This window comes from Halichoerus grypus, chromosome 6 (assembly GCF_964656455.1).
Source record: "Halichoerus grypus chromosome 6, mHalGry1.hap1.1, whole genome shotgun sequence".
Classification (NCBI taxonomy): domain Eukaryota; kingdom Metazoa; phylum Chordata; class Mammalia; order Carnivora; family Phocidae; genus Halichoerus; species Halichoerus grypus.
Window position 1 is genome coordinate 68,483,845 of NC_135717.1, and position 14,421 is coordinate 68,498,265.

General features: G+C 46.5%; 1 protein-coding gene across 1 annotated transcript in view; it reads left to right on the forward strand.

Moving 5' to 3' along the window:
* The first annotated feature begins 1,168 nt into the window (after positions 1–1,168).
* JCAD (junctional cadherin 5 associated) overlaps positions 1,169–14,421 on the forward strand; it is a 77,638-nt gene continuing 64,385 nt past the window's right edge. Inside the window, exon 1 of the mRNA XM_036099641.2 lies at positions 1,169–1,347. The gene's annotated coding sequence lies outside the window, so the exon portion shown is untranslated. The remainder of the gene's footprint in view (positions 1,348–14,421) is intronic.

A 14,421-nucleotide genomic window follows, 5' to 3' on the forward strand; every position in this document is an offset into this window, starting at 1 on the left:
GATCTGAAAATGCAGTCATCATTTACTCCTGGTTTGTGATTTTAAGGTCTGTTTTGAGGTTGTGTCTGCAGGTCCTGGGGAAGGGCAAGCATCGGGGGTGGTGGGGGGCTCAGGAAGGAAAGCGAGGTGCAGATCGGAGAGGTCTTAGCACTAGGGAGGAGAGGGCCAAGGTGGAAGGCAGGCCCCACTCATTCTTCCTCGTGGAGCGCCTCCTGGCCGCCAGCCTGCCATCTCACTGTGGCTCCAAACTGACTGCCTGTGTCCAGGCCAGCTGCTGCTAGGCAGGAGCTCATCCCTGAGGTGACTGTGCACAGGATAATTTATATTTTGGGGTAAACCCACCTCAAGCTCCTTTGAGATGAAAGAGTCTACATAAAACTGAGTTATGACCCTGCTTAATGGGAGCACTGCTGAGTTTTTCCAAAAGTGGAGTTAAACCCCTCTGGCATCTGTGAAGGGCTGGCGGTAAAGGACTCTGGCCATTTCGGCAGCTCTAGTTTTTGCAGTTGATCTGTGTGCGATAAATCATTCTCCTCCTCTGAGTCCAAGGCGGCATTTGTATTTGCCAAGACACTAAGGAGGAAGATCTCCAACTGGTCTAAGCTGAGGCTGGATCTTTGCTTTTTAAGTTGTTTGGGAAGTGAGAACACATACACACGTTCGCACTCACACTCACACACACACACACACACACACTCACACATGTTAAGCTCTCATAATAACATATTCCAGAATAGCTCTCCCCTTACCCTATAACTTCACATGGATTGTCACGGTTTTGTTTCTACACAAAAGACGTGACTCGGTTATGCTCCTTTGACATCCTGTACATTTTAACCCCCAGAACACTCCTTTTTGGGGAATCAAAGCTGTCTCCAGGTGTCCCCGTCTCCAGTGGATGCCCAGGACTCCTCGGGCCAGCTCTGTGCCGGGCTGCCCCTCAGACAGTATCAGACAGGGCATACCAACATGTCTTTTTTTAGAAAAGACCGTAAGTGTCTTATCTTACTCCTTTGGAATTTTCCACAGTTATTTAACCTCTAGTTTAGGAAAAGTGGGTTTGAGGGTTCTTCAAATTGTCGCTGAGCGCTTACATCAGATCTGCGAGCTCATTTCACTTGAGGTGGATGGCGCTCCTGCTTGCCAACCTACCTCATTTCCATCTCTCCTCCCTACCGACTAGAAACCTTGTGGTTAAAATAACACACAGCCTCTATTCACAGCTCCAACTTAGAGCTGCTATCGGAGGCAGCTTTGGGATTTAAGGAAGTCTCAAGAAGATGCTCTCGAGTTGTTTTCTCAATATTCAATGTTAGACTCTTGGGAAGAAAGCAGGGATCTGGTCAGGTAAAGAGCTTCTTTTCTTTTTCATTGTTTGGTTCGGGGGAAAAAAACTGATGAAGAACCTTGCGTCCATCAGCATTGGAAGGAGCCCGCTGCTTTCTAGCTTTTGACTCTTGAACAGGGCTTGTGTCTGTTTCTCTGCAAGGGGAGTAAAGTGTGACCCGGGAATTGCGCAGAGAAAACTGCAGTGGTGATTCTCTGTTGGCGGAGAGAGAGGGCTGGGGGTTTGGGGATAGATGTGCTTCCTCGGTGGAGCAACAAACCACCTTTGGGCATGTGCAGGTCATGAAAATAGGTAACACTAGTTGGGTTGGTCTTATTCGCTTGGTGTAGCGTCTGGAGGTAGGTTGCGTGAGCGGCGTGCCCCGCAGCGGTGCCCAGCCCTATCTGGGCATCACATCTTTTTACCAAATAGAACTAAACCGATTCGCCTTCCCTTGCTGATTTCTCTTTGAGTAGTTGGGTGCCACCATGCCCTGTCTGTCTGTCTATCTCCCACTTCTAAATTGTTGTGAAGTGTAGCTCTGCTATCTCATTTTTAAATATGTTTACACTCATGCCTTTCTCCAGTGGTAGAACATTAAAGATTTGTCTTACATCTTTTGTAAAATGTATTAACATTTTCCTTGAACACCTGTAACTATGGCATCTTGAAATAAAATAACTCATTTGTAGAGTGAGCCATTTTTTCGAAAGAATTTGCCACCACCCCTCTGGGTCTTTCTTCAACTATGCATTTTTTTCCCCAAACATTTATGCCTATGAAATATTTCAATATATCCCACCCTGGCTGGACCAGGTGTTTACTTACTGATCTTCTCTCTTTCTCCCTCTCTCCCTCTCCCTCCCTCCCTTCCTAATTTCCCCTCCCTCCTAGATCATGTTTCCCTTTATGTTTTAATTTGAAGAAAATTCTATTCCTATTTGGTGATAGAGCCAAATCAATCAATCAATCAGTCAATCCCTGGTCAGTCAAACATTTATTTAAGTGTAATAGATATGCTCTGTATTGCAATAGTTACCAGGGTTGGGGGAAGGTAAATACCATCACCATGTTTATTGTATATTTTGACTCCTCCGTACAGTAAATAATTAGCAGATACAGTGCTAAATTTCAAACTTCAGATTATGGGAAACGTTGAAGTAATGACACGGCTGCCATTCCCGAGAGCTCACGACGCACCAGGTACTAAGCTCAGCACTTTGCACTCATCTTGCTTCACTATTCTCTCGACAGCCCTCATGTTACAGGGCAGGAAACTGAAGCCTAGAGAGATGCTGATGCCCCGCCTCATGCGGCTGATAAGCAGTAGACTAGATGCACAAAGGCTCAGTCCTGCGGGTGCTCAGGCTCTGGCAGGTGTCAGAAAATGTATGCAAGGAGAAGTGGTCCGTGGCTGGGCCGCAAACGGTTGTCCAGCCTCCAAGTGCCCGGAAGGAGCAGTTCCGTGGGCGAGGGGGTGGGGGGCAGGAGGGAGGGTCGGTGTGGCTGGGGGCCCATGCAGCAGTGCTGGCGGGGATGGGAGGCTCAGGGCCATGCTAGGTCGGGAGAGGCAGAGGTGCTGGGCACAGAAGGAGCCTTGTGCTGTTGGCCTGAGGAATGAAACGAGGAAGGGGGTCGGATCACGAGGAATACTGCTCAGAGCTGACCGCAGGCTTTGCGGCTCCCTGCCTTTCCCGGTAACTTGCAAGGCTCAAACCCTCCTGCCTCGGCTCTCAGAGAGGCTTCTCCCTCATCTGAGAGGTTTCCTTGACTCTCCTGTTCAAGGAGCAGCCTGTGACCACCCCTATTTGCTTCTTGTTGTGGCAAAAGAGACATAACATAAAATCTACCTTTTTAACCATTTTCAAAGTGTACAATTAGTGGTATTTAGTACCTTCATGACGCCGGGCAACCATCACCACCATCTAGTTCCAGATAACGTGGCCGTCATTACAAAGGGATATCCTATACGCTTTAAATCCTATATCCAGTCCCAATTCCCCCAGACCGCAGGCCCTGACCACCAAACCATTGATCTGCTTTCTGTCTCTGTGGATCTGCCTATTCTGGACACTTCATATAGACAGAATCGTACAATATGGCCTTTTGGATCTGGCTTCTTCCTCTTAGCATAATGTTTTCAAGGTTCATCCATAACGTAGCATGAATCAGCACTTCATGCCTTTTTATGGTGGAGTGGTATTCCATTGTCTGCATATGTCACATTTTGCTCACCATTCAACATTTGATGGACATTTTGAGTTTCAACTACTATGAACAGTGCTGCTGTGACATGCATGGGCAAGGTTTTGTTTGAACACATGTTTTCAATTTTTTGGGGTGAGTATGTAGGAGTGGAATTGCTAGGTCACATGGTAACTCTATGTTAAGCTTTGTGAGGAGCTGCCAAACCGTGTTCCACAGCAGCTGCACCATTTCACCTTCCCACCACCATGGATGAGGGCTGCAGTGTCCTCACATCCTCGCCAACATTGTTTATTTTATTATAGCCGCTTTGGTGGGTGTGAAGTGCTATGTCGTTGGTTGTGGTTTTGATTTGCATTTCCCTGATGACACTGAGTACTTTTTCATGTGTTTGTTGGCCCTTTGTCCTGTTCAATTTTTATTCCCTTTATTTGGCTCTATTCTTTTTTTTTTTTTAAGATTTTATTTATTTATTTGAGAGAGAGAGCATGAGTTGGGGGAGGTACAGAGGGAGAGGGAGAAACAGGCTCCCCACTTAGCAAGGAGCCTGATGCGGGGCTCAATCCCAGGACCCTGAAATCATGACCTGAGCCAAAGGCAGACACTTAACCGACTGAGCCAGCCAGGTGCCCCTCCTTGGCTCTATTCTTGATACATAAGTCCTACAATTTACCTCTTCTTGTCACATTCCATGTTTATTTACTTTCTGTCTCTCCTGTGACTGAATAATCTCCATGAGGCAGGGACACTGTGTTTTGTTCATTACTGTATCTCAGTTCCCAAGACAGGCTTGGGTATTGCAGGGACTCAGTATGTATTTGCAGAATAACTGAAGATCAAATTATGGCTATTGCCCCCAGCCCTGGGTCTGGGGTCTCTTCTCCCTGCTGGTGGGTCAACAGAGGGGCAGCATGGTGAGGGGAGACCACAGCTGGTCCGTACATCAGCCCTGACCATGCTCACACCCTCCCTAACCCCAGCCCAGGTTGCCAGAGCAATAATGCCCTTCTGCTGTCAATCCAGCCCTTGGACTGTGGGGAGAGAAGTGGGAGCAGCAAGGTAGTTACAGAGATAATCAAGGTTGAGGTCATGAGAGCCAGAGCTAAGGCAGCAGCAAGGAGAACAGAGTGGGAGAAATACATAGGAGGGGGATATTTAAAGAAAAATCAGTAAAACTCGATGACTGGCTGAAGTGTCAATCAAGGTAACTTCAAATTTTGAACTTGGAAGGTTGGGAGATCAGTGGCACCATTAACGGTGAAAGGAAGTTGGGAGAAAGAGTGTCTGGGAGCAGGGGAAAGGAGGCTTACTCTCCACTGAGTTTAAGAAGATGAGATCTTGCATGCCTGGGCGGCGGTGGCAGACACAGCCCTGGTGCTGGAAGGGGAGAGCCGGACTTAAGGACACCAGAATGGAGATCCTGGCTTTATAGGTGATTGTGAAGCATCCAGGACATCAGTGAAACTCAGAGAATAGACAGAGCTTCAGAGGGAGGGGAGAGAGACACAGAAAAGGAGGGCAAACACTGAGGTGTCCCTATGGTGAGGATGGGTAGAAGGAGGGGGGTGAGCAAAGGAAAAAGGGGCAGAGGAAAGGGCAAGGGAGAAAGCCAGAGTCCGGAGATGTTGGAGTGGAAGAGAGGAAAAGAGGGGAGGTTGGACACAGATGAGGGAGCACAACAAAGGAAATGGGGGGGTGGTGAGGGAGGTGGGGAGGAAGTAGTGAGGGGTTGGTATTCCAGAATACTTTCCACCTGTTCAGAAGCAAGAAAGAGGGAGGGGTGGAGAACAGGGAGATTTGGCAATTGACTTGTGTCCACCTTCTTTCCCTGCCCCTGCTGCTCCCACACCAGTCTCCCCAAACATGCTAAAACTAGCCTCATCTAATGACCTGCAGCCCAAGACCTTCCAGGTGAAAGGTTGTTCATGAGTCAAGTCCAGACTTTCATTCAGAGAGTTTGTAAGGATATCCTGAGACAGGAAGACTTTGAAGCCTAACATGGCGTCTTTGTCTCTCGGAGCGAAGTTCTACTGTGCCTATGGGTGTTCTCTGCACTCTGCGGAGCCATGGTAGAGCCTGACCTCAGTGCACATGACAGGAAGTATCTAAAGATCCCTGAGAGCGGGGCATGTGAGAGAGGCAGCCTGGGGAAGAATGATGGTGCTCGGCCTCTGGAGGATGGTGGGAGAGCAGCTCCAAGGTCCTCTGTCTACAGCTCTGGCTCAGGCATTTCAGCTGGCCAAGTTGGGCCAAGGACTCCAAGCTCAGCTGCATCCAGATTCAGGGTGAAAAAATATCTACTCCTAAAGTGTTCAGTGGGGAGCAGGTTACAGGAACTTGCCAAAAGCATGTGCAAGCTGATTTCCTTTTTTAATGTTGAGAACATGGGAGTTTTCTCTTCCATCAAAATGGGGGCTGACATGTATTTATGAAGAAGGCACTTAATACCCAGGATGGAAAATTCTGACTTGGGGAAGAGCATTTAGTGGCAGAAATCTCCTCTCACAGACTCCGTGGAAACTCCAGTGAGGGGAGGTTCCCTGCCGTCCTTCCTTGCTGGTGAAGGGACTGAATTGTTGGCCATTGTGAGGAACTGAATGCTGGGGACAACGGTGTACCTTGGTGTCTTTGTGAGCCTCTCACTTTGAATGTATAATATTGTTCCATGCCTGGAGTCTTGCTGATAAAATTTTCATGTCTCCATTGCAAAGCAGAGTTCACTAATCATAAGGTTGGATGCCTACACTTCTCTGGCTCCAAGCCCAAATAAAGAGGAATCTTCTGAAAGCCAAGTCCATTGTACTGACACTCCAAGATAGCCACCCCCTATGTGACCACTCTTATCACAAAATAGGGCTCTTGATGTTTTTCTGGAACATAAGCTACTGACTAAGGTATCCTAGGTGGTAGAAGACCTACCAGGATAGGGTGCATATTTTATTAGACGGTATTGCCAAACATTTTTTAAACTTTCCAGGAAGTTGTCCTTTATGCAATTAAAAAGCAAATAAGAGTTTCGTCTTCATTCTGAAATGTTGGGGCTTCAGGACTAATGTCCTTGGAATGACGTGTTTTCTGATGTCATTCAATCATTCATTCATTTGTGTACTTATTCATCTAACAAATATTTGTGTAAGCTCACCATAAGCCCATCAATAGTCCCACTGGGAGAAAGATGCAAGACCCTGTCCCTGTTCTCAAGTCTTCATAAAGAGTCAGGGCTGCCATGGGGATAAAAAGGGGTCATAGAAGAGAAGTGTACAGAATTCAGGTTCTGGGGGGCCAGCGAGTAGGGCTCCCCTCCATACAGCTCTGGCTTCCGTACATTTGAGCTGGGGGTCAGCTCCCTAGCATGTACAGCCAGGAGGATAATAACTGAGAAATTAAATGGGGGAATGGGGACCTTGCACGTATCTAAGCTCAAAGATCTACGGCCCAATGGATTCATCCCAATTAACCCTTTGTGCTGCTGCAGACCCCACAATGACCAAATTCCACAGAATGCCCTGCTTTTATCTGATGCACCCTTCCCTGGTGGAAAACATCTGTTTAAAATCATAGATGGTATTTAAAGCATCATCTGGAATAACGGTTTTAATGTTCTGGAATTGTGTTGGAACAGAAATACTGGCTGGGGTCTTAGTGCCCTAGGATGTTGTGTCCTAAAAGGAATGATGTGTCCCTTCCTGGATGTTGTCACGAGGACATAAGTGAGGAGAAGGGTTAGCACAGTTGGGTTGATGCGGGTCTGAGCCATTTCAGGAGATACGATGGAAAACCACCACGGTGGACTTTTGCACATAAATTGTAAAAATCAGCCTTTGATCTTTTATATTTATCAAAAGCAGTAAGGTCCATTAATGCCAATACTCATGTATAATGGCAGATGATTAACATAAAACAATCACCCCACGGGCTTTGAAAAGTATTATATGAATTATTTTATAATAGTCTTAACTTCCTGATTCTTAATTTTCTTAATTTTCTTAAATATAAAATTATATTTATGATTTCAGCACATACAAGCTGAAGGTGAGGAATTGGGCCAGAAAACTGGCAGTAGGAGCCCCTTAGGGGTTAGATGTCATCCACAATACGGGGCTGGTGATAAGCGTAGTGAAGCTCAGCTTTTGTCTTCTTGTCATGCTTTTTTGATACCAGCCATAAAAGGTGTCTAAAAATTATTTTCACCTCTCCCCTGGGTACTCCTCAACAAAATCATTGCCAACTAAAGTTAACAAGCCTGGGCAATATAGCCCCGCCATTAAGAGGATGGATTTAGAAATAGAACCCGCTTGGTTGGTTCTCCAATCTGCCTCTTTCTAGCACATTAACTTCCCTAAGCTTTAGTTTCCTGATCTGTAAAATCAAAATAATAAAAGCTCCTAGCCCTCAGGAATGTTATGACAATTAAGTAAGCTAATGTATGCAAAGCTCTTAGCACCTTCAATCAACGTTAACTATTATTATCACAGGTAACACGTGAATAACCGAATGAGCTGCCATCTTTCAACCAACCGCCAGCCTGCCGCTCTTCCCTCCTGTGAGTTTAGTCAGAAAACACAGCTCTGATGAAGTTACTCCTCTGCTCAAAACCGGGGAAGGAATCGAGTCCCAAGCCCTACAGTGTGCCCTGGGCGGGGTGGGGGGCCCTCATGAAGGTGCTTCATTCTCTCTTCCCACCAGCAGCCCTCTCCAGCCTTGTGAGCCTTGCACTCCAGCACCCCTAAAGTCACAGCCCTTTCCTGAAGGAGCCTTATGCTCCAAGGCCTCTGTGGGTTAGCTCCCGATTCCCGCATTCCTGGTGCCCTTTCCTCCCATCTCTGCCTGCGCACTAGTTCCAATCAGGACCAGTCAAGCGGGAGGTCATTTCTTTTGGGGTGTTTCCGTGAGACTTTGTGCCTTTATTGTAGCACCAGCCATGCTCACTTTGAATTTATATCTCCTGTGTTACGCAGCAAGCTCCTTGAAACCTGGAACAAGATCTTGTTCATTTTTATGCTTCCTGTGGTACTTTGCATGCTATTTTGCACATAACCGAACAGCACAAAACGTTGGTTGAATTGAATTGAAACGTTGATTCTCTAATTATAGGTCATTCCAGTCACAATAGAAAAGAAGAAGAAGCTTGATTGGTATTAAAAGAACTGGATATTTAAGTATGTGTGTGTGCACATGTGTATATGTGTGTGGATATACACTCCTCATCTGTGAAATAGACGTATGACGTGTGAAGTTCCTTCCAGCTCTGAATCTATGGATCTGAGTTATTGGCTTTCCTAGCTTTACTATACACCTCTAAATATTATGGCAAAAGCATACCCGGGGCTCTGCCGTCGAGTGCCACGGGAAGTTGACTAGGCAGGAGGTGAGTCACCAAGAGTGGTCTGGAGGGTGGTGGGCCAGCTCACCCTCCGGCCCGGTTGGCCTTCCCCTGACAGGGGCCACAGTAGAGTTGGCTCATTATTTCAGTCCTACTTTTGAAGTCAGAATGGGGCCGATTTTCTCTTCTCCACTGTACCACTTCACAAACATATGAGTACTTTGCCCACAAGTAGACACCCCATAAATGTCTCTTGAGTGAATGAGCAGATAATCTTTCCTTTCATCCAATAACAATAACAACAACAACAATAATTTTAAATACATTTACGACAGGAGTCTGTGCTGAAAAGCAAAGCCACAATTTCCACGGACTAATGAATCCTCCTCTATACATTATACATGTATTAGCTCACTTAACTGTCACAACATTCCCGTGGGTTGGGAGCTGCAACTTTAGACTTTTCGTCATTGTATGTAGCCATGATCATGTAATGTTATTTGTTGAGCTTATCACTATGTAAAAGTATTTTATGCTCATGTTTATTATACTTCTCCTTGTAAAATGTAATCTCCACGAAGATAGGGATCTTTCCCCCCATTTTATTCATTGCTGTTTCCTTAGCACAGTGCCAGGCACATAGGAGATGCTCAGTAAATACTTGCTAAAGACAATTGTAATTTATATTAAGAATTTGGTACTAAATAAGCTTTATGAAAAAGAGAAAATCAGTTAACCAGTGAAGGTAGCTCATTCTGAAAAAGAGAATGAAGCCTAAAGTTGATTGGGTTTAGGGAGGAGGCGGTTAGGACTAACGGAAGTTTTTTTGTTTATTTATTTTTGCCCCTGATTTCTTCGGGGGGTGGAGGAAACTGGAATGAGACAAAAAAATGGGAAGATGGGAATCCCCCTGAAGGCTTTGGAAATGATTATCTGAGACCTTTCTTTTGTAATGTTGTTTTACATTTCGAAGGGAGGGAGTAAGAAGAATTGGGGATAATTGTAGGTTTCATTTTCCCCACTTTTTAAAACTTCGAAGGACAAGAATAAAAACTAGGCAGATTGGAAATTCAGAGGAAGTCTACGGAAGAGATCACAGAAAAAGTCCAGGTGGAGAATAAACTAAAAATCGCAAAAGACAACACACCTCTCCTGGCAGACAGCAAATGAGGAGTTCAGAGGCTACCAGTGAAATCAAGTGAAGGAAACAGTGGGAGGAAAAATCCAGAAAATGCATCGTTAAGGAAAGCAGCACAGATGCTGTTCAGCTTGCCAGCACGAGAGCCAACTGTTTAAAGGAAACAGGAAGCTTTGGGGGCGAAGGTAGTAAGTGGAGCAAATAAGGGAGCCGTGGATGGAATTTTTAGGCTGGAGATTTCATGGTGAAAAGTTATGGACGGTAAGAACTTTGGCATGGCGGTTAAAGGGATGAGTCATTCCAGAGACTAAAGAGGCTTTATAAAAAAAGATGTGAACATGTTAGGAGTTGGAGGACACTTGTCACACTAAACATCTTACAAACAAACCGGAATTCACTCATTCTTTCATTTAGCATTTATTAAGCATCAGCCCGCCACTGGGGATGCAAAGGTGGATGAAGCAGGCCAAACACAATCCCTGCTTCTCGGAGTTTACAAATGGATAAATCAGATAGTCTCACTGATGAATATATATGTTCAAGCAGGTGTTCTGGGCAAAGGAGTTCAGATGGAAGCGTGGACACCAAAGGAGCCAGGTCGGCATGGGCTGGGGCGGGGGTGGCGGTGTAAGCGGGCTTTCCAAGGAGTGGCATTTGAACTGGGATCTGGAGTGGGAGACGAAGAAGGTTGGGTGGAAGAATCCTTCTAGATAGAGGGAACAGCGTGTGCAAAGCCCTATGGAGGAAGGCTCATGGCACCTTCAGGAAATAGAAGGTGCTGGAGAACAAAGAGTCAGGAGGGTGCGATGAAGTGAGGCGGGAGGGGCTGACAAAGCCACATCCGGTGGCCTAGGAAGTCATGGTCACTCTCTGGGGTTTCATCCCAAGAGCAGGAGGACATCATAGGGAGCTATGATTTCTTCCTGATGGGAGGAATGAGATGCCCCCAGTAGCTGGACTTCTCAGATAACCAAAACTCACCCATTGGTGAGTTTATTTGTTGCAATTGCCAAAACTGCTTATATTTTCCCACCTTTGAAGGACAAAGGTCTTGGATGAGGCTTGCTCATTTTCTATCCTTCCCAGGGCTTATGTCCCTGAACGCTTAGCATTTTCTCGATGGTGCAACGCATCAAAGACTGTACTTTTGAGGCATAAAAGCTGCTTGTCCTTATGCTTAGTAAGCCTAGACTGTTTTTTCTTTGAATCCTGGTCTGGCTGTGACCTTTTTCAATTCCAGGGGCTGCCATTGTGTCTGCCTCACTCTCTAATGCCCCAGTCTGTTGTGGAAAGAAGAATCTGAGAACCAAATCAGGAGGCTTCAGTTCAGCCTGAGTACATGGGCTTCGTGGCTCCCTGGGTGCATTTTGGGTATCCCCCTGTGCGCACTGATGCTCCAAACGGCAGGGCGGCTGGAGTGGGCTTCCGCTCGTGGCTTAGGGCTGTGCTGTACAATACAGTAGCAACTGCCACACGCGGATTTAAATGTAATTAGTTAACACTGAATAAAGTTGAGAATTCAGGCCTTCATCTCATTAACCACATTTCAAGTGCTTGATGGCCACCATATGAGACAGCACAAATCCGAATGCTTCTATTATCGCAGAAAGTTGAATGGGGCAGTACTGTCTCAAGATGTTGGCAGACAGCAGGAACCAGACCATCTACACTATCGTCATTAATATTTTTAAACATCTATCTGACGGTGACTCTAGACACGGACAAAATGCAGAACTGGATGTGGCCCTTCTTGTGCCTCCAAGCTGACAAAAATACAACCCGCAAATTATTCCTTTCAGAATTGTTATAATTACTGTAATGCTATTGAAGAAATGCTTGGAGATCTGCTATTTCCAGCAGAGCAATGGACTCAAAGCTCATTAAAATTCTACAGTTGCTCCCTGGAAAATCTGAGCTCTTGCTCGGTTCACCTTCCCACAGTGTCTCCAAATAGACACACGTTGCACGCATGCCATGCAGCCTTAATGATCTGTTTGAGAAATTCCATGACACCACCTGAGCCTCTGTCAGTTTATACCTCAACCTCAGGAAACCAGGTACATTCAGGAACCTGAGACCTTGGCACAAGCAGATGCTCATTAAAAAAAAAAATCATCAGCTTGTTGAACTGATGAGCTAGTTATCCTATGTTCTGAGCTCAGAATAGCAAATGAAGAAGAAATAGATCGAAGATATTCTGGCTGAATGTTATATAGAAGTCATGTCAAGGTGTGATGAATAATGCATTAGAGATTCCTTGATTTGCATTATGTGCCAGCTTGAGAATGTGGTCTGTGTCCAGAGGTTTCCATAACCATCACAATCATAATGACATGTATACAGGATCCCTAATCCCTGTGACAACTCTGTAGGATAGGTAGCATTCTCATGGAACAGATGAGGAAACAGGTTCAGGGAGATGGGTTTGGTGGCACAGCGGGAGTCTGGCTCTAAGCCGATGTGACTTGTATGCCCTCAGGGCCAGCCAGCCCCCCCCCACACCGTGCTGCTCTGCTCCCAGATGCACGCTCCCCTGTCTCCTGGGAGGTGGGTTAGGAAAATGCACGCACCAAGGCAGACTGACAGGAAAAGGAGGCCTTTCTGGTCCAGGTGGCTCGAATCTTTCTGGAAGCTTCTCCTCCTTGTAGTTCCTCAGGTGATGGTGTGACTTGTGTGCACTGAACCTTAGCTTTTACTGACAGTGAAAGAAAAAAGCAGAACACAGCATTCTTTTTCGACTGTTGTTGTCAGCTGACTCAACATGACATGAGTTTCAGAGAGAAGTTCCACTTTATTTAAAAGTGAACAAATGAGCAAACAGAAACAAACAAACCTGAAAAAAAAAATTCTCCAGGATGAATGCGAACAGCCTATCTCTTACTAATTGGGCCATTTGTCATTACCACTGCTTCCGGCGGAATGTATTGCCCACGGCAAGGCTGGGGTTTTTGGGTTTTATAAGGTCTCTCCCCTAGAGAACCTCAGCTACTAACCTGAGTGGCTCATAAATATTTTCTGAGCACCTGTCCTGTGTCGGGCACTCAGGATCCAGGGATGAGTGAGATGCAGTCCTTGCCCAAGAGGGGTCTGTAGTCTGGCCTGGGAGAGCCACAGGTCAACAAATAATTAAAACACAGCAGGATAAACGTTATGATACCAGTACATAAGAAGTGCAGAAGATTTGAGTACTAAATGCATACTTTCAACCTCAAAACCCAAGTTAGGGTAGGTTGGATGGGGATGCAAGCTTAGAGACGGGACAAGCTAGGAGCAGGCTATAGGCTATGGTAAGTGCTGAGCAATCCAGACAAGGCGCCTGGGACACAGGCACCCATTACGGAGGCCACAGGGGAGGGTGGCCCAGGACCTAATTTAGAATGATGATCTTATAAACCACGGTTCACTCAGGGATAGAATCAACCTTAATAATTGACTAGTAAATATCTGTCAGCGATACTGAACGAGGGCTGGGATCAGATAATAACTTCAAGAGATGAGAGTCATGGGCTCATCCATCGGGCAACACTGGGAACTGCAAGTTCGAGGCAGGAGAGAAGAAATGGGGGCTTGGACCAGGGAAGGACCCAGAGTTCTAGGGCACAAAGAAAGGACATAAAAGTTTGCCCCAAGGCCACAGGGAAAAGGATGAAATGATCAGAGGGACTCAGCATCACAGCACAGTCTACGATGCACCAGCCCGAGCCCATCCGGCCTGAAGTCTGAAGCGCTGGGCCCAACATCCTCCTTAGACAATCTGAATGGACCTTACCTCTGCTGAACACTAGATGCTCTCCTTTGCACTCCTGAACGAGGGACTCTGTAGGCTTGTTTTCAGAGAGAGTGTGGGAGGCGGAAAAGATGGGAAACTACCCCACACCTCAGTGAGATCCGGGAGAGAGAAATTCGTGATGAAAAGGAGAGAACGGGCAGGCTGCATCTGTGACGCGTGGGCCAGAAGGAAAGGGGGTAGGAGTGGGTGGCTGGCCTTTACGAAGGCCAGGATGGCGTCTAGCTTACAGCAGGCAGAAACCCAATTTCTTTTCATAAGACCGCCCTCCATCTCCCCCAGGACTGCACGAGGGAGGGTGCAGGTGACAGCAAATCTCCTGTGCCTTCAACAAGAAGGTGAATATTCTATATAGCCGCTGGGGCAGCGACAGAACCCCACAGCACCGGGGGCCTGACTTGTCCCAATATGTCCCATATTTCTCAGCATTCCCTCCCCCCTCCACACTTCATGAGTTTTCCTCTCGGCTTCAGTACGAGTGGTGACGATGCAGGAAGGCCAGTTCCTGATGACTTCCTATAGCGACCCTACAAACAGCATCACGTTCTTCCCTTTTGCATGGCAGATGCCACCTCACTCTCACCGAGTCCCTGGGGCCCAGCAAAGTGCTCCACAAGACAGACAGCACCAGGGAAGTCCCC